General features: G+C 47.5%; 1 long non-coding RNA gene across 1 annotated transcript in view; it reads left to right on the plus strand.

The window, feature by feature from the left end:
• The first annotated feature begins 2,878 nt into the window (after positions 1-2,878).
• LOC307191569 overlaps positions 2,879-20,309 on the plus strand; it is a 28,051-nt gene continuing 10,620 nt past the window's right edge. Inside the window, exons 1-2 of the long non-coding RNA XR_013829801.1 lie at positions 2,879-3,020; positions 14,485-14,618. This is a non-coding gene — a long non-coding RNA (uncharacterized lncRNA). The remainder of the gene's footprint in view (positions 3,021-14,484; positions 14,619-20,309) is intronic.

Here is a 20,309-nt window from a genome sequence, read left to right on the forward strand (position 1 = left end):
TGCAGAGCCCTCGGCGGCATCCAGCAGGAGGCCTCCCGCGGGAACTGTCACTCCGCCAAAGTAAGTAAAAGGTCGGAAACTGGTTGTTTCTGGACGCGCTTTGGGCGGAAACCCGGGAAACCTGGCTTCTCTGGGTCTGATAAGCGGTTGGGCCGCCGCTGGTCTTGTGCTTCCCCACCTGGAAAATGTAGATAGCTCTGAACGTGAGGCCCATGCCAGATCCGCGGGCGGCCCAGTACTGGGGAGTTTACATGACCCTCCTGAGAGCCTCCACGGTCCGTTACTTTGGGGACGGCCAAACATGCCACATACAGTACATAAGTCCCCTACCTACACATGAGTTACGTTGGAGAGCGTTAGCAAATCTAATTTGTTCGTTAAGTCCAAGAAGTTAGCCTAGGTAGCAACTAACACAATTGGCTCTTTACCGCTGCTGTTACGCTTGCTTCCGGACATCCTGGGCTTGAAATAAAGGTACTGTAGTACTGTGCTCCATACAGTACTGTAGAGTACACAAAAGCACAACCACTTGTAGAGGATGCACGCACGTGACAATGTACGCCAGACACGTGAACTACCTTACCTGATTGGACGTTCCAACACACGTTCATATCTTTGAAAGTTCGCAACTTGAAGGTTCATATGTACGGGACTTACTGTAATTCACCCCTATTCTGCATTAAGTACTTTTTTGTTGTTGTTTGCAATAAAAATGAATCTGAAGGAATATTTATCATTTTACTTTTGGATTTTGGGCGTATAAGCCACTTAAATTGCTATTGGCTGTGATGTTTGGCATCTCTGAGAATTCTTAGGAAGGGAGAAAATCTACAAATTGCTGTCAAATTATTTTTATGATATATGTTACTTTAGATTTTGAAGTGTCTTTTTGTGATTTTGAATTAAAACTTTTTTCACGACTCCACCTTTTTTTTTATGGCCCCTGAGAAGCTTGTAGGCCTCCACATACGGTGCCTATAATGCGTTATGCCAGAAAATGGCGGTGGGGACTTGGAGAACGTGAGGCTCGGTGGGGACTTGGAGACCGTGAGGCTTGCTCTGAGCCAGTACTGCTGCTGCCATAGGCTGATAAGAATGCAGGAATGATTTTCAACTGGTTACAGTCAGTGTTCATCTCTATTTTTTTGAAGTCCCTGAACCCTAAAGAACCTGGGAAAGATAAAGAAGTATCTGTTTTTCTGAACACCCAGCTTCTGAGAGCTGGGTTAAATACCTGCGTGAAGTGACCTGGATAATTTCTGGGGTAATCTCTCCAAATCAGAGGGTAATGAGATCTGATTTTAAGATGCGACATTTAGACACATATTCCAGAAAGTCAATAAATATGGCATTTCTGATCTTTCTAACCCAACGCTCCAGCCATCTAGACCTTTTTATTTTCTTTTATGCAGCTGTCTGTAAAGGTTCACTCACCTTTGATCTTAGTTGTTTCCCTGTGTTTGGTACTTACAACACTTAGCCCAGGGTAGTAGACCTCAAAAATGCCCACAAGCTCTTCCCTGTACACTCACCCCTTTGCCTTGTGGCTTTGCCCCTCCTCGCAGCAAGGAGTGGAGCCTATTTTCCACCCTTGAATCTGGGCCTGGACGTGTGACTTGCTTTGGCCAAAGGGACATTAGAAAATACGAAGCTGTTGAGAAGTGCTTATGCGTTAGGGCTTGCCCCTTCTCACGACCCCTGGGCACCCTCCAACTGCCATTGTGTAAAATCGTCCCACCCAAGCTGGTAAGGGGTGTCCCAGTTAATCTCTGTCACCCCAGCTGACACCCTCTTTTCTGCATCCCCCTAAAACGTGAATTCCCCCAAAACACAGTTCTTCCCCTCTGCTGAAAGCACTGCAATGCAGTATTCTCATTACCTGTAGAAAAAATCAGACTCCGGAACTGGCATTCAAGACCTTGACTTTGGGGCCCCGCCCTGCCCTTCCAGCTGTTCCCACTTCTCTCTCTAAAGAACCCTTTCCTGCAGACTGGCTTCCTCCTCTCTCCAATCCCCTGGGCCTTCCCATTGCCAAGGCCCGGAACTTTTACCCCTTCCATACTCTCTTTCCTCCTCTTCAGATTCCGTGCTACCACTCTTTACTGTCCACACCAAGACCTTCCTTCTCCAAAAAGTCTTTCCTGGCAATTCCAGTCTCTTCATTCACTCATCCATTCAAAACCATGAACACACCTTGGAAAGAATACTGCTTCAGTCCCCGCTCTGGGGGCGCTTACAGGAGGAAAACAGAGGACGTACAGCCATCCACCTGACACCTGGCACACACGACCTTATGTTTTACCTCAGCGTTTCATGTGTGTGTGTCTATCCACAGTCAGAGTACAAGCTCTTTAAGGTCTGGAGTATCTCTTCCTGCATCATGTAAACCTCCATGTATTTCCTGCAATACCTATTAGAATGCTTTGCCCAAAGGAGACAGTTTACGAGTATTTATTGGTCAATAGATTGGTTGCCCTGAGAAATTCCCCCAAAACTTCTTCAAACTTCAGTAAGTCTTCAGATTTCTATACCAAGGTAGATAATTGTATGGACATGGCCCGTGTGGGCAACATTACGACTTATGTGCCCACAAATGAGAATGCTGCTTGTTACTAAGTACTCCAGTTTCACTATCACGACGTGTCTTTGAACCTGCCAAAATTCAGGATGGTTTCCTTCATTCCACTGGGCCTTGCTTTGATTCTCTTGATTACAATGAGATCAAAGTTTTGAGACATAAGGACATAGAGACCAATTTTTTTCTTGTCTTTATGCCCCATACAAAACGAAGCCAAGCAACGTTCAGATGTAAGCTGAATTCCTTCCAGCCTCTATTAAAGGGCTTCTTTTTTTCCTTTATCCAAATACTCACAGCAAGAGAGTTAAACAAGCAAAAGTCTAGAAACAAGCCAGCTGTCCATCTACAGTGGAAAGCATAAGCAAATCGTGATGTGTTCACGTACTGGAGTTCTACCCTGGCGTGAAAAATCCACGAGCCGCAGCTGCCAGCAACAATATGGGTGAGTCTGTGCAACGGCACTGAGCAAAAAAAAAAGGTCACAGAAGAATACATACAAGCATGATTCCACTTACGTAAAGTTCAAAGCCATGCAGAACTAAACAGGATATTACTTAGGGATTCAAACGTGTGGTAGAATTATAGAGAGGAGCAGTGATAAACCTCTAAGAAGGGAGGTCAGAGGAGAGACTGGGCAGAGGCATTCAGAGGGCTGCAAGAGGAATGATAACACTCGTTTCTTACATGTGCGGGGTGGGGCCAGGGGTCCCAGCGCCTTGTTGCATTGTTGTTTGTGCATTGTATATGTTGCATAAACTATGTCTATCACTATTGAAATAAAGGAATTGTTTTAAGAGGCACCACTGTCTGGTAGCCTAAACTGCGGGTTCTCTGCCTCAGCTTGACCCCTTGCTAAAGGGAGCATCTTAGAGTGGAGTCAACACCAAGCAAGGATTCTGGAAACCAGGTTCCAGCTCTGCCAGGTGTGGCCTTTTGGGCCTCGCTTCAGTTACTGATGCCTAAGGTCCTTTCAAAACTCTGTTTATGGTTTTCAAAGTTAATTTGGAAACTTTCCACACAACCCTGTGTTTCGGCTGGAGTTTTCATGGGTCAGAGGAAGAAGAGAACGGGCATTGGTTGCTTAGCTCCAAACCCGAGTGTCATCCTGAATTGCACGCTGCCCCTCACGCCCCAAAGCACACCCATCACCAAGAATTGTCGCCTCTCCCACCAAAGCACATCTCAGGTCAGCCACTTCTCTCAGCCCTACTGCTACCTCCTGGCCAGAACCACCCTCAAGTGGCCTGAGCCATCTCCCCACATCCCCTCTTCCCAGCCCCTCGTCTGCCCGCCACCAGTCCAGCCCAAGGGATAAGCACGGAAGTCAGACTTCTCCCTCCCTCCCCCCCCCAGCTTCCCATCTCTCTTAGACTCAAACCCTAACCTGCCATGGAAACCTGCAGGGACCCCGGACCCTGCCCTGCCCACCTCCTCAGCCTCCTACCACGGCCCCACTGCCTGTGCCCTTTTGTCCGCTCAGCCCAGAATGCGCTTCCCCTGGGTCACAACTGCCCCCTTGTCACTTCCACCGCAGCATGAATGTTATCAACCCAGGTGCTTGCTCAGTTCACCTTGTTTCATTTTCCTCAAAACAGGACCACTGAAATTATTTCTGTATGGGTTTGTTTTCTGTCCAGTCTAATTTGTCTGGTTCACTATTTTCAACACCAAGCACAGTGCCTGGCAAGTATTAGGAGCTCAGTAAACCTTTCTTAGATAAAGAACTTAATGTGTGAATGGGGGGGGGGTGGGAACTAGCTTTTGTAGAATAACCAGTACATTCCAGGGGTCTCATGCATTATGTAATTTAACCATCACAATAACTCTGTGAAGTGGGTATTGTCGGCTCCATTGTACCATTGATGACACTGAGGAGAGGGTAAGCGACCTCACCTGGTTCACATAGTCCACATTCAAACCCAGATCCACCTGACTTACTAACTCCTGTCCTTTCCACAGAACTATTGCCCCTCGCCACGCAATAAAACCACAACCTGGCTTCATCGTGGGTGACACGGAGGGAAACTCCCGATCCCTCTGTTGGACGTTCTGCCCTAACCATCACCTCCCCTTCCCCCGAAATTGTTCTGCCCTCATTTGTGTGCCTGAGCACGTGCTCAAGCACACCAGTAAGTACAGAGGCTCCCTCGGCCCCTGGGTCTGCAGGAGTGGTGTCGTAGCCAGGGCTCTCCAGAGGAGGCGCGCAATAGGGGACACAGAGAGATAGACCAGTAAGTACAGGCTCCCTCGGCCCCTGGGTCTGCAGGAGTGGTGTCGTAGCCAGGGCTCCCCAGAGGAGGCGCGCAATAGGGGACACAGAGATAGACGCGAGAGACAGATACACAGATAGACAGGCAGGCAGGCAGACCCAATATGGTTTCTAATTCCATTCTCTAAGGAAGAGCCAAGGTTCCTTGGGAGGTGGCTGCTTCTAGGGCTGGGGCAAGAAATATACAAGGTGAGCCTGGAGCATCTCGTAGTGCCGGAAAATGGGAAAGTGATCAAGGGAATTCCCTGGCGGTCCAGTGGTTAGGACTCAGTGCTCTCACTGCCAGGGCCCAGGGTTTGATCCCTGGTCAGGGAACTAACATCCCACAAGGCTCACGGTGCTGCAAAAAAAGAAAAAGGTGATCAAAAACCAAAACGATGAAGGTATGGGGTATGACAGAGGGACACAGGCGCCAACCTGAAAGAGTTCCCAATGGCCAAAGCAAAAATAATTCGAACATCAAAATAAATAGCAAAGTATTGGGTTAGAATTAAAGTATAAAGTAAATATTCATGAGTCAATACTGATATAAACAAATACTAATTTAGGTAAATTCTCCCCCACAAAGAAGTGGAGCTTACCTCCGCGCCCCTGAGTGTCGCTAGACTGAGTGACCTGCACCCAAAGAACAGACGAGAGAAGGAAAAGTAAAGTAACTGCGGTGGAGAAACCTGGGGGTCAGTGTGAGCGCCATCAGAGGCGAGTCACGTTGGCAGCGTGCACCTTTGATGTGGGCTGATGAGAACGGCCCTTCACCCATGAGGCCTTTTTCCCAAAACGCACACCCTCAGTCCAACCATGAGGAAAATGTCAGACAAACTCACATTGAACAGCATTCTACAAAATACCAGGCCAGTACTTGTCAAGGTCACCAAAAACAAGGCATGTTAGGAAAATCATCTCGGGCCCTAGAGGAGGCTAAGGATAATAATGTATCAACATTGGTTCATTGGTTGTGATAAATGTGCCGTAAGTAAGAGGAAGACAGCGAGGGGGCCTGGGTACGGGGAACACAGGAACTCTTATTCTCTTTGCAACTTTTCTGTAAATCAAAAATTTAAAGTTTAGTCTTTTTTTTTATAAATTTATTTATTTATTTATTTTTGGCTGAGTTGGGTCTTTGTTGCTGTGCGTGGGCTTTCTCTAGTTGCGGTGAGCAGGGGCTACTCTTCGTTGCAGTGCACGGGCTTCTTATTGCAGAGGCTTCTCTTGTTGCAGCGCACGGGCTCTAGGCGTGCGGGCTTCAGTAGTTGCGGCACACGAGCTCAGAAGTTGTGGCACACGGGCTTAGTTGCTCCGTGGCATGTGGGATCTTCCCGGACCGGGGCACGAACCCGTGTCCCCTGCATTGGCAGGCGGATTCTTAACCACTGCGCCACCAGGGAAGCCCCTAAAGTTTATTCTTTAAAAAGGAAGAGAAAGAATACCAGATACTTTGCAAAATCTCCAGGAGGACCAGAGAACCAAACTTTAAGGAAAGATGCCCCAGTCAAGAGCTGGTCCCTTGAAGGCACCAGTGCGCCATTTCTGAGTGTAGACACACAGCCCACCCACGGCTTATCTGACGCTGGTCACTTCTAAGACTTCTCCTGTCTGGACCCTGGATGTGGCCCATTGGCAGAGCCCGGGTCATGAGCACACACCTGAGCTGCAAAGGAAGTGAGTGCTATTTTCCACTTCTTTCATGGCGTAGACTCCCTGCTTCATAGAATGGGGGATTCCCTTGACGTAGGAAGGGGCTTCGAGTATTGTTCAATCAAAAGGAATTATATGGTCCAAATACAAAGTTCTCTAATGACCCAGCATAATCCAAGTATAAAATCTACACTCTAAAGAAACAAATGGGCTTTAGAATTTTGGTAAGTGATGCCCACCCAGTGATGTGCCGGAGATCCCTGGCACTGGCTTGTGAACGCAAGTTGTTAATTTTCAGGAATTTTGCAAAGCCAGTCGTTAAACACAACACTGTTTAAAACTAAATTACATAAACTTACACTTAATTAAACTATATTTTTTAAAGGTAAAAAGTACTGAAAATCCATCGTGTCCTAATTATTTTATTATACTTTCCTTGAGTCTGCTTACGTGTCCTTTACAACGACGTGCTGCTCCTTGCTCAGTGACCTCACATTGGTAGCCGAGGTTGGCCGTGCTGGGAGCATTTCGACCGTGGAAATCAGCAAATACTGCAAGCCAGGGCCCTTTCCCTCCCCCTTGTAGAGCTGGTTATTAGATACAGCATACCAGCGGAGCCAGCAAAGATTTTAGAAAGAGCCTAAAATGAAGATTTTCCTTATTATGGGCTGAAGTCAAACAACAGATGATCAGAGTTGGCATCGTTTCATGGAAACTGAGCGAGACTCTTGCCTGCTGGAGGTCATCCCAAGTGTCTGCAGAGCTGGACCCAGGGGGCTCCTGAAGGGGAAACAGGATTTTTCTCAAGAAAGCAATTCTAAATCTGTGAAAGTAAATCAAAGTTTAGAAACGTCCATTACTCCGCGCTGATGAAACACTGGCAGTTCGTATATTTTTTGGTGTTTTAAAGGGGCAGAATAAAGCCATTATTCCCTAGTGCAGGAGGGGTAGCATGCATGGGTCCAGGTTCAGGGAGGGGATAGAGGTGCTGGTCTGTGTCTGTTCATTTCCTGGGGCCACCGTAACAGAGTACCCCAGACTGGACAGCTTAAGCAACAGAAATTTATCTTCTCACAATTCTGGAGGCTGGAAGTCTGAGATCAAAGTGTGGACAGGGTCATTGCTCCTGAGGCCTGTCTCCTTGACACGTAGATGGCTGTCTTCTCCCCGTGTCCTCATACGGCCGTCCCTCTATGTGTGTCTGTGTCCCGATCTCCTCTTCTTATAAGGACACTGGTCACATTGGATCAAGGCCCATCCATACGACCTCATTTAACTTAATCACCTCTTTGAAAACCCATCTCCAAATGCAGTCACATTCTGAAATACTGGTGATTAGGAGTTCAACATGTGAAGTTAGGGGGACACAGCTCTGTACAGGGAGCACGTGAAAGTCTATTCCAATTGCCACTCTTCTCTCAGGGAAATAAACGGCAAGGTCAGCCACCAGAGGGAAGAGTGCGGAGTAGTGTTTGAGGTACTGGGAGAGAAAAGGTGGGGTCGTGCAGGAGTGGCTGGGGGAAACACATGTGACCTCTGAGCAGCACTAGGCTCCAGTCAGAGCGCAGGCACCAGGCCTCTGCTTCTGACCACCCGCGCTGCCCCGTGGTCCCTGGCCCAGCTCAGCAGCGCAGTGCCTTGGGTGCTTGGCCTGACCTCTTGTGAACATCGTCAGATGAACTTAGAGTTTGGTGATTAGATGGGAGAGTGGTTAGGAATGTGGTCTCCAATCTCAGAGTCCTGGGTTAGAATGCAGCTCCACCACGTCTAGGTTTCAGGACCATGGACAGGTCACTTACCTGCTGTGCCTTTTCTCTCATCTGTAAATGGAAATAAAGATGCTTGCCTGATACGGTTATTCTAATTAAATGACACATCCGTAAAGTGCAAGGACACAGTAAAAGTTAGCTATCATCCTCACACCAGTATTTGAAAAGCCAGAATCTAAGCATGGCTTGTGTGACATTTACACATTGGGTTATATATCGATGTTTATGAAATACAAGTTTCTAAGAAATGCATAGCAAACTTGTAACTTTTACACAGGAGATTAAAGACTGAAAGGATGCTTTAAATGCATGAAAGAGCTTTAATTTGCCCAGAAATTGTGTGGCTGTAGTGTCCATAGGAGTTGAGAGTTGAGGACGAATCAGAGGAAAGGAAGGGATGTGGACCTGTAATTAGCTGGCGGGAAATTACAGGGAAACATGGGAATTTAAATCCGCAGCTAAAAACAGCAGCATCCTCCTCCACTTCCTCTTCAGCCTTTGGTGTCAGTTTCTCATTTTAACAAGATTTCGTCTTAGGGTAATCGTGTGAATTTCACCATCCCCGGCTAACTCTCCTTGAAGTATAAATAAAGAGATGATCAAGCGGCTGCTAGTAGGAGAAAGGAGAGAAGAGGCATGAATAATTCCTGTGTATTCAGGATTTGGCCTTCTTCACCCAGTGTGCTGTTGGCTTAGTTTAGTGTGTACCCTCGGGCCCCCTACCCTGTACACAGTAACCATCTGACAGCCACGGGAAAGCAGGACCCCAGGAATTCCAAGATAAGAGACTTGCACAGACATCTTTAAAGTTCCTTCCCCCGCCCAGGCAGTGTAGACACAGAAACACCTTATCTCTGACTGAGAGGAAGCCTCGTTTCCCACCCAGGACCCCGGCTGAATGGCAGGAAGTGAAGCAGGAAGAACACGTGGGCGCACGTGGCAGGCGATCCAGGAGGGAGACGGGCGCACAGAGGCCCAAGGAGAGGACAGGATGCGACCTCGGGCGCACCGCAGACTCCGCCTTGTTATGAAAGCCTAATGGCGTGAGCAACTCCAGCCCCGTTAAACGTCTGCCGACCAAGGACAGGAGCAGGCCCCCGCGTGCGGTTCTGGCTGTGCAGGTCGTGCTCCGGCCTTGGCACAGGTCATGGCGAGGAAGCTGCCTGGTTGGGGGATGTTCCGACCGGACAACCAGTTCATAAACTGCCCGAGGAGGGGGCACTGAGAGCTTTGGGAGATGGATGCTGAACTTTCAGCGCCTTCCACGCCAGCTTTTAAATTGCACTTTCTAAAGAGGAAAAGGCTGGAAACATGAGGAAGCCATACTTGGGAAGGTAGTCCTTCTCCGCTGGCCCTCAGGCCCGTTCTGTGGGTGCACCCGGTGGGGTAAAGGTTTCTAGCCATTCCTCCAGATTTTTCTGCTCATAAATGTGTCTTTTAATTACACAGTTGAGATCTATTTTGCTACTTGATGTTTTTATTTAACAGTGTATCTTGGCTATCTTACATGTACAGATCTATTCCATTCTTCTCACCACTTAGTCGTCCATTGATTAACTAGTCCTTATTGCATGTATTTAACCAGTTGCATGTGGATAGACATTCAGATTGTTTACAGGTTTTTTTGTTTTGTATTCCTATGTAAATGATGTTGTGCATAGATCCTTGTACATATTTATTAGCACACGTGTACAGATCTTGGAGGCGATCACCCACCTCCCACTTGGGAGTTTCCAGAAGGTCAAAGCAGCCCAGATGCTTTTGGAAAAGGCTACTTCATGCCCAGGCCCCCTCCCAGCAAAGGGTTCTAAGGGGGACCGGGCGGGGACAGAGCCAGAGCTACCTGGAAGGGGGGTGGGTTGCATCCTGAGTCCCCACTTGCCACCAAGCCTGGGTGGGGAGACAGTGCCTGTAGCACGTCAGGGAATTCACCAGGAGAACGCAGACCTCATCCAGGCCCCCCCAGGGGCCGCCGGCTCCGAGCCCTGGAACAGGCCCCCTGAGGACAAGTGACATCAGCAGCCTGGGAGCTAGACTCTCCCCTCACCGCTGAGATTTAACCCCTGAGAGCCCAGACCCAGAAGTGAGCAGGTGCAGGTGCAAAGGGCTGGGTTCAGGGGTGAGTCCATTGAGAGTGTCCTCTTGTCCCCACTTTATGCTTTCCTGGTTACTCTCAAATGTTTGTTTTTCCAGATCAACTTTGATATCATTTGTTATTACCTCCGAACCCCCCAAATACTCTTGGTCTTCAGTTGGAATTGAGTTATGGGAGAACGGACATTTTTTACAACATTTGAGTCTTCCTGTCCAAAACAAGGAATATCTTCGTCTGTATCTAAGTGAACTGACATCTTTCTATCAGCTCTTGGCTCTGGGGTGGCAAGCCACACACGGGGGCCAGCAATATGTGAAGTTTCTCTAAGACCCCTCCCTCTCTCCAGGCTTGTCTGCCCCAGGGCAGATCACGCCCGAGGAGGCAGCCTTTCTACACAGTTAGCCCAGGTTCACTGTCACGGTACATGTCTCCTTGAAGAGCCAGCTCCAAGCGGTTGGCTGTAACCTCACCGGCACCAGGCGGTCCCTCTACCAACCGTTACTCAAGGAGCTGGAAGGGCTGATCTGTGTAGCTTGTAAAGCTTGGCAGAAATATCTTGGTCACCTTTATGGGCTCCCAGGCAGCGGCATTGCTAAACATCCTGCTACTAATGTTCCTCTTTTACAGCACTTTCAAACCAATTTTCAAGTGAGTGTCATAAAATCACTCTATCCAGGAAGTCAGCCCCATAATCTCCAGGACATAAACTTTAAAAGCAAGGTGTAAAATGCCAATGGGACGCCCCGACATGCCTCCACTCTGTGCTCAGGTGTGAGTTTATTAGCAAAGCATTAGGCCGTAAAGGTCCACTTGAGAGAGCAGACTGGAAGCGCACCGGTTGTAGGTGGGGCCTGTCAGGTGGTGAGAAACTGATCTGGGAGGACAGGAAAATTACTCCAATGTCAGCAGCACTTGCTAATTTCCAAAGTGTTTACCTTCTGGGGGGGTTTCTATGACTGTAAAACATTGACGCACAGACACACACACACAGACACACACACACACACACAAAACAGCCTGAAAGGGACCTCCCCGGCGGTCCAGTGGTTAAGACTCCACACTTCCAATGCAGGGGACAAGGGTTCCATCCCTGGCCAGGGAACTAAGATCCCGCATGCCGCGGCCAAAAAACTAAAAAAATAAAAAATTTTTTTAAAGATTAAAAAAAATTAAAAAACAGCCTGAGACCCTCGTGTTGCATCGTGTTTTAGTGTCGTGCGTTGCAGTAGAATTTCTCACTGTCATTGTTGTCTTTTTGTGTATTTGTCTCCCTTAGTGTCAGTTCTCTAAGGGCAGGGCCCACGCCTGCAATTTCCCTCTCCCGCACCTGACACTGTTCTCACAGAGCTTCTTTGGAAAGGCTTGCTGTCGACGATGACCCGGAGGTCACAGCCGGGAACAGGCTCGCAGAGGCGCCTGTTTGTCTCTGCGTCAAGAAAAGCGTTGCTTCGGAAAACACTTCATTAACCTGATGTTTGTCTGATGGGAGCCATGTGTGCCTGGGCTTGAGTGTCACAGAACGTTAGCAGCAGTTGGGGTCCCTCTCCCCGACCAAGGCTGGCGCCTTGGCTGGAGGCTTGAGCCCCACCCCGCCCCACCCCCCTCGCTGTTTGTCCTGCTCGGGAAGGGGAGTTCTGAGGAGGAGGCCGGGCAGGGCTAGGGGGCAGCAGTGGCACATGAAACACACCTGAAAGCGCGCCGGTGGCTGCACACTCTCCCAGGTCCCCACGGGGCTCCTCTGATTGGTTCTTCCTGCCGCTGGACCCTCAGAGCCACCAGTCTCTCTCCATGCCGGGGTCCCAGGTGTTGAGCATAGGAGCCCATCACAAATCACAGGACTGGCATATTTTGCACCAAAGGTGATGCTATTTATCCTACTTATCTTTACACTGAATTTTTCCTTTACCATGGACTTAGCCCGGACCTTAGGGCAATGTCTTTTAGTGGAATCAACTGACAATGTTACAGAAGAAGAAACAGGCTGAGAGAGGAGAATGCTCCACGGTCTGGCTCCTGGTTCCTCCTTTCCACCTCATAGATTCCCCCAATGTGAGAAAAGCATAATAAACTATGGTTGTTCACTTCAGAATGGGCCTTAAAATGAGAATCTATCCTAATTTATTAGTACTTCCCAAACTGAACCCAAAAATTTTATCACTAATAATGTTTTACTTTTATGGGTATTTTGTAGCTCACAAAGCACATGTTATCCATTATTTAAATTCACAATAACCCAACAAGACAAACTAGGGTTGTCATCCCTTTTTAACAGATGAGGAAACTGAAATATAATGAGGTAAAATAACATACCCAGGCTTGCAGTTAGTAAACCACAGAGGCAATTCCAACCTTCAGATCTCTGTTCCAAGTCCAAAGCTCTCTCTCCCGCTCTACGGAGCCATCCCAGGAGAAGGGATGAGTTATAGATAGGGATAGAGATACAGTGTGGACCGATGCAGATGTAGAACAATCATAGCTACAGATATGGGTAGAGATGTAGTTACGGTTTTGCTATGGATGTGAATATAGATGTGGTGGTGGTTATGGATGTAGAGGTAGATATATAGTTATAGAGAGACATAGAGATGGAGATGGAGAAGGACATGCAGGTGGGGATGGAGCTGCAGATGGAAATGGAAATGGAGAAGGAGATGCAGATGGAAATGAGAAGGAGATGCAGATGGAGATGGGGATGGAGAAGGAGGTGGGGATGGAGATGCGGATGGGGACAGAGATGGAGAAGGAGATGCAGATGGGGTTGGAGTTGGGCATGGAGATGGAGATAGAGATGGAGAAGGAGAAGGAGATGCAGGTGGGGATAGAGATGGAGATAGAGATATGAAATGCCCCTTGAGCTAGCCGAATTAAAATTCTAATATGCAGCTAGAAAACCCTGGGTCTAGATACTCTAGCTCCCGACCATTCCCTTCTGTTCACAGAAGATCGTGTTTAAGGGAGATGATGCCGTAGAAATGATGTCTGCCAGGCTGAAGAGTTCTGGGGCTGCTGGTTCCGTGTACTGAAAGGGATGATAAAATTTCCCTTTCTCTTGTTCATCAAAATTAGCCTTTAGGACTTCCCTGGTGATGCAGTGGTTAAGAATCCACCTGCCAATGCAGGGTACACAGGTTCGATCCCTGGTCTGGGAAGATCCCACATGCTGCGGAGCAACTAAGCCCAGGCGCCACAACTACTGAGCCCACGGGCTGCAACTACTGAAGCCTGCGCGCCTAGAGCCCGTGCTCTGCAACAAGAGAAGCCACCGCAATGAGAAGCCCGCGTACTACAACAAAGACTAGCTCCCACTCACCACAACTAGAGAAAGCCCATGCACAGCAATGAAGACCCAACGCAGCCTAAATAAATAAAAATCAGCCTTTAATATATTTAGAAATTTTGGAGCTCCCTGGGACATTCTGGGATGTTAGTTTATATATAGTCCTACTTTGTCTTTATATATTTGAAAAATAAAAGGTGAAACTCAAAGGAAAAAATGAATAGTAAAAATATTTGTTGTAATTTTTACTATTATAAAATTAAATTATATTTTAAGAGTTCCAATACATTTCTAACTGTGGTAGATTTTAAGGTAATTATGTGTCTCTTCGGTAATATATTTGCTATCAACTTATTACATAAAAGGATTACTTGCGAATTCAAGATAATTTTTAGATTTATAGCCCTTTCAAGTGAAAAGGGGGTTTTTCAGGAGTACTTCTGATTTCCAGTTTCTGGTGAATTTTCCATTTGCCATCAATAATGCTCCCTGCAGAAATCCCCCTTCATGTAAATCGAGCCTGACAATCCTATAATGCACAGTGCAAAAGAGCGCTCTTAGGGCAGGGAATAACGTGCGTGAATTATGTCAGGCCAGCATGCAGAAACCGTTCATCCCACAATTTATGATGCAGATGCTCCCAACACATGTTTTGGTATTCTAAAGAGATGTACGTGTTTTTATATTCATTGGCTATCTTGATAAATGCTTAGTGTGGGCACAGCAAAAACTGCTGATTTGAAAAGATACTTTTGTAAACCTGTCTCGGCCTACCTCTAATGTTTATTACTCACATGATCAAAATTGTATGGCTCTATTACCCAGTCTAATGTTGTTTTTGTTGTTTTCATTTTTCCAAAGTAAAGTCTCTGTGAAAGACATCAGTTGGCACCTCAGAGTTTGGATTTCTCTGCAGGTGTGCTGGGGGCCTCAGCGTCCGTGTGCCTCAGCTGCCTGGGCTCAGTCTGTCCAGGAGGGATTTGGAAAGGACCCACGTAAGTAGCAGAGATACAGTTAAAGATGCTATAGTATATCACGCTATGTTGTATTACTTCACATTACCTTATATTACACTGTGTTATATTACAGTTGTGCCGTGCTGTGTTGCGTTATGTTGCTCATACTATATATCATATCATATTATTACATTATATTGTTTTAGACTATAGGGCGATGGTTGCAATGCAGAAAAATAATTTTGTCTGAGTTGAGGATGGAGTTAGCGTTTGGGCTGAATGATACACTGTCACACTGTCCGCATTCCCTGGATAGTTGCTCTTCTCTTCACTTTCTGTCCTATGACTTGATCATTAAAGTCTGGGTTTTGATTTGTTTGTTTGGTGGTTTTGAAAATGAAAGGCTGAGAACTCACGCTTACCCAGCCTCCTGTCTTCATGTGTCGGGGGGGGGGGGGGGGGGGCTGTGTGTGTGTGTGTTTGTGTGTGTGTGTTCCTGAAGATCTCAGGGGCTGGGATTCTATAATGTATCTCAGGGACCAGTTCTCCTATCTACGCCCCTGAGTCATCAGCCTTCATTCACACAAACGTAGAAGCTGGCGGACGCTCTGACTTCCCCTCCAAGGCTGTCTGCGCCCAAGGCTGTCCGCTCAGCGCTTCTCACAATGATGTCTGTCTTGCTTAGCTCCTGGCCAGTGTCTGGGAGTGGAATTTAGTCTGTTATTTGAATAACAATTACAAGAAAAAGCATGCAAATAGACATGTAACATTAACTGAGGGATTATTTTTGAAAGACACTTTTAGTCACCTTCTTATAGTTAGGTCATTGAAAAGAAACCATTATTCTTTTTGTGAAAGATTGCTCCAGAAGCATTAGAAATCCAAGTAGGAGTAAATCGATTAATTTTCAAAACTTGCAAGGATAAACTTTATTCTGAAATCATGGACGTTCTCTTCTAATTAAACTCAAATATGGTTAACTCCTTTCAGACATATTACAATAATAAATAGTAGACTGGGGCGGCGGTGGTGAATATCCTTGATCCCTGTAAATAATTAGATTGGTTGGCTAATAGAGCATAATGCCTAACACTGTAAAAATCCCAACCTTCTACATCTGTCTCATTAGCAAAAATAAATAGGTTTGTGTTAGGCCGACAGACTAACGCAGGAACCCAGTATTGTTCCAGGACCTGCCAAAGGAGGGGAGGACTCTTGCTGGCAGTGGGTATCAACATGGTTTTCCTCTTCCTACAAAGAGAGTGGGATGTGATTAGATTAGCAGCTCTCACAGCTACACTGCTGGTCGGTAACAGCCGAGGGGCAGAGACAGGTAACAGCCGAGGGGTGGAGACAGGTAACAGCCGAGGGGCGGAGACAGGTAACAGCCGAGGGGCGGAGACAGGAACCGGTTCTCTCTAGGGGGCCCCAGGGACATGGCAAAGAGCTTCTTTCTGCTTTGCAGAGATGGGTGATGAGGGTCCAGTGAGATGATGCCAGTGGTCAGTGTGAGCGTAGCGGGCAGTGTGAACATGGCAACAGCCCAGCCAGAGCCCCCTTCAGTGCTTCCCCAGACATACATACCATGCCCTCACTCTTCCCTCGGGGTGTTTACAGAGTCACACTGACATTCTTCCATCCATGAATGCTTGCCAAGGAGGAGAATCAAGCTTGCACTGTGGGCCACGTTTGCACGTGCCTGATCTATACTAGGAAATTGTTGTCCATCCTTTGTGTTCTAAGCAGGGTGACCTGATATCTTGTCTGGGGGTGAAGAAGACTTCTACAATCACCCTCTTCTCTTTCTTTTTAGTTTCATCCATTCAGTTCACCAGTATTAACTTTCTCTGTGCTCAGCACTATTCTAGGCACTGAGAATATTTGCATAAATAAAGTTGATAAGTACATACTCACATAAATACAGAACAGTACTTACAGCCCTCAGCTGTCCTATGCTTATAATTTAGGAGAGAGACAAATGTAATTGATAATTATAATTAATAACTTAATTAAGTAACAGGTAATGATTGATAAATCCTGTATTGAGAATTAAAATATGATCTTTTAGATAAAGAGCAGATTAGGTCTAGAAAGACGCAAAGGAGAACTCTGAAAGGTGGGAAGAGAAAAGTGGATCGGTTAGGGGCCCAGGCTGGAGGGGTACCAGGGCAGGGGGCATCACACAACCCCCGACCAGCATCACAGGGGAACAGGCCGGGCATCTCCTGACCCACAGCCCTGAACAGAAGGCGGGGCAGGTAGGCTCATCCCTCCTCCAGGTCCAGTAGGAGTTCTCCCCACTGACAAGACCAGGTGACCCAGCAGCATCAGCAGAGGACTGACCAAAAGTGGCCCTCCCTCACCTAGAAAAACTGGACGACCAGGGACTCCAGGGGAGGAACCCACCATCTGGCCCAGGAAACACTCCAGGCTCTGGGGCTGGGAACTCTCCCTGCTGGAAGGCATCAGGTGGTCTGGCCTGGGGAAGATGCCCCCACCCACTTAGGTGGCACCAGCAGGGACCAGGGGGAGCCCCACCAGCACCAGAAAACAAGGAGACTGAACACTCCAAGCACTAAAACTGCCATTAGAACCACAGCCCAAGGAAGCAGGCCAAGAACTGTATGCTAAACTTAAATGGGGTGACCACCTGCTGAAATAAAAGATCCAAACTGCACTGAGTCTCCTGATATAATAGCTGCAACGTCCAGGATACAATCGAAAATTGCATGTCATTCCAAGAACTAGGAGTATCACAACGAGAGTGGGAAAAGACGATCAACCAATATCAACACCAAGACCAGATCAGATGTTGGAATCATCAAACAGGGTTTTAAAGTAGCTGTGAACAAAAACGCATCAGTGAGTAATTGCAAATTCTCTGAAAACAGAAAAGTAGAAACCTCAGCAGAGAAATAGACATTATTAAAAAAAAATTATAGAACTGAAAATGACAACAACCAAAATAGAAAACTCACAGGACACACTCAGGAGTGGAGCGGGGATGGCAAGGGCTAGGATCAGTGACCTTGAGGACAGATCAGCAGAATCTACACAATCTCAATAACAGAGAGAATAGACTGAAAAAAAAAACGCACAGAGCTTCAGGGACCTGTGGGGCAATAGCAAGAGATCCCACACTCACAACGTCAGAGTCCCAGAAGAAGAGAAAATACTAGAGCTGAAAGACGACTCCACAAAATAATAGCTGAAAAATTGTGAAATTTGGTAAAAGGCATAAACCTACGGATTCAAGAAACTGAGCTTATCCTAAGCAGGATAAACCCAAGGAAATCCATCCAAGACACATCATAATTAAACTTCGGGAAACCAAAGACAAAGAAAAAAAATCGTGAAAGACAAACTTCTGATAGATGAGCACCAGTTCGAATGACAACAGATTTGTCGTTGGGAACCCCAGAGGCCAGAGGAAAAGGCATGACATTTGTCCAGTGCTGAAAAAATGACTTGTGAGCCACGAATTCTATAGCCTCAGTGAAAGTATCCTTCAGGAATAAAGGGAAAGTAAAGACATTCTCAGAAATAAAAGCACTAAAAGAATTTGTCACTAACAGACCTACCCTTCAAGCATGGCTAAAGGAAGTTCTTCAAACATTAAGGTAATGACAAAAGAAGGAATCTTGGAGCATCAGGAAGGAAGAAGGAAGGACAGAAAAGCAGAAATAGGGGTCAACGCAACAGGCTTCCTTTTCCTCATGAGTTTTCAAAGTCACGTTTGATGATTGCAACAAAAATTGTGACACTGTTCAATACCCAAGACCAGGGTGTTGAAAAGTGGAACCTAAATGGAAGTACAGTTTCCACACTTCACCTCCGGTGGGAAGATGGGCCACGACATCACAGCCAGTCCCTGAGTGCTCATCGGAAGAAGCTGAGCTGGAGCAATCACATGGCAAAAGCTGTTACCAAATTTGGGGAAAACATGTTGAAATTTGCATTATTCCCACTATATCACTAAGACCCGATGCTCAGTTGAACCATACTTAAAATGTGAGTATTCAAAGGTGAGTGCAGAAAAATCCCTCTTGCTTATCCTTCCTCTGGTTCAACATTAGTCAAACCTGCTGATGCACGAATTTCCTCATCTGATTACAGAGACAGAGCCTTGGATCACGACGGCTGCCCGTGTTTGCTGTCGCGATTTTAAGACTATTACATAAAAAGCCATCGTTCTCTAGCACACACACCCAGAAGGTCTTATTTGGCATTGAAAGTGGTCTGTGATTTTCTGCTTTACGTGGAGCATCGCCTCCATTATTCACTTTATTCCAATAACGGTAGCATTGCTGCCATCTGAAAAGAGAATGCACCCTGCTAAACTGGCAACCAAGAAGCAGAGACATAGCAACAGACGAGAGAACGGAAAAGGAGACGAGGGATGCTAACAGAAAACAGGGACCAGAAGGGGAGCCCTGAAGATGAGGGTCCTGTGGCTCCTGAGACCCTGGGGAGGAGCAGGGGCAGGGAGGTGGCAAGCCCCTGCCCTCCCCTGGGAGCTGGGGACTGGGGTGCTCTCTCTGCATGTGACCTCCCTACTCACCTCCTCAGATTACGGATTGGCCATTGAGGGGTGTTCTTCCTTGAAGAGGCAACGTAGGAGGGGATCCTGGTGAGGCTGGCGTGGTCTCAACCCCTCCATTTCTGGTCACCCCACTTCTGCCAAGGTCCGGGCTTCCCTGTATCCCCTGACGTGACAGTTTAGGGGGTCCCTGCAGCGTGAGCTATTTCCCCCCTGTAGGACCCACATGCCCCCGACCCCCACCCCCAGGCCTTTACCGGGGTCTCTCTGGGCCACCTGTTTCTACATCCTGCCTCTCCCTCAGCAATCTTGGCCTCTGCTGAGTCACAGAGAGTCACTGCCACCCGCGGTCCTGGTGTCCCTGTGTGGAGGAGAGAAACTTGACCCAGAGAAGGACGGACGCCTTGAGTCATTCTCGAAAGTTTCACCGTCCTGGGTGGTCGCATCCAATGGCTCTCGTCGGCTCACGCCCACACTCTGGCTGCCACAGGCAGGAAGAGGGAGCGCCGTCCCCTCTCACCTCCCGAGCGGGAGATAGACCTGGCCTTGCCCCCTTCTTGGGATCAGGCAGCCGCAGGAACAGTGCAGCACTACAGATGCCCTCTGACAGCCGCCTGGGTCCCTCTCACCCACGTGCTCTAGGACTTCTGCTGCAGTTGAGTTTCTGTGCCGGTGAAGCTCTCAGGGCAAGAGCCTGAACTGTGAGCAATTTACCATGTTAACGAAGGTGGCCCTGGGAGGCCTTGCCCAGGAAGAGGTGGTCCTGCAGGAGTGGGCCCTTCATGTGGGGAGGCTACCAGGGAATGAGCTTAAGGAATTGGAGGAAGACACTGTTGGGTTTCATGTGCCTCCCTGGATGGTCCTGGAGATGTTGAAAACCGTCCGGGGTCTCAGGGAGCCTGGGCCCCCGGCTGCCTCCCTGGACCGTGCTGGGTGAAATCTGCAAGCGACAGATAAAGTTCTAAGGCCCACCGTGCACCCAACCCTCTACCAGTAGCGGTTTGTTTTTTTTGGTTTTTGCTTTAAAGCACATTGTCATACTATATGTGACTCTTTTTGTCTCTACTTGCACCTATAGGTAACGCCACAAATAAAACACTAAAATGGGAGCTTTTCGGAAAAAAAAAAATAGAATCCAGAATGTTCTGAGTCACTTAAACTCTTCTGGAAAAGTGGAAAAAACAGTGTGG

The sequence above is a fragment of the Stenella coeruleoalba genome (assembly GCF_951394435.1).
Source record: "Stenella coeruleoalba genome assembly, chromosome: 9".
In the NCBI taxonomy this organism is placed as follows: Eukaryota; Metazoa; Chordata; class Mammalia; order Artiodactyla; family Delphinidae; genus Stenella; species Stenella coeruleoalba.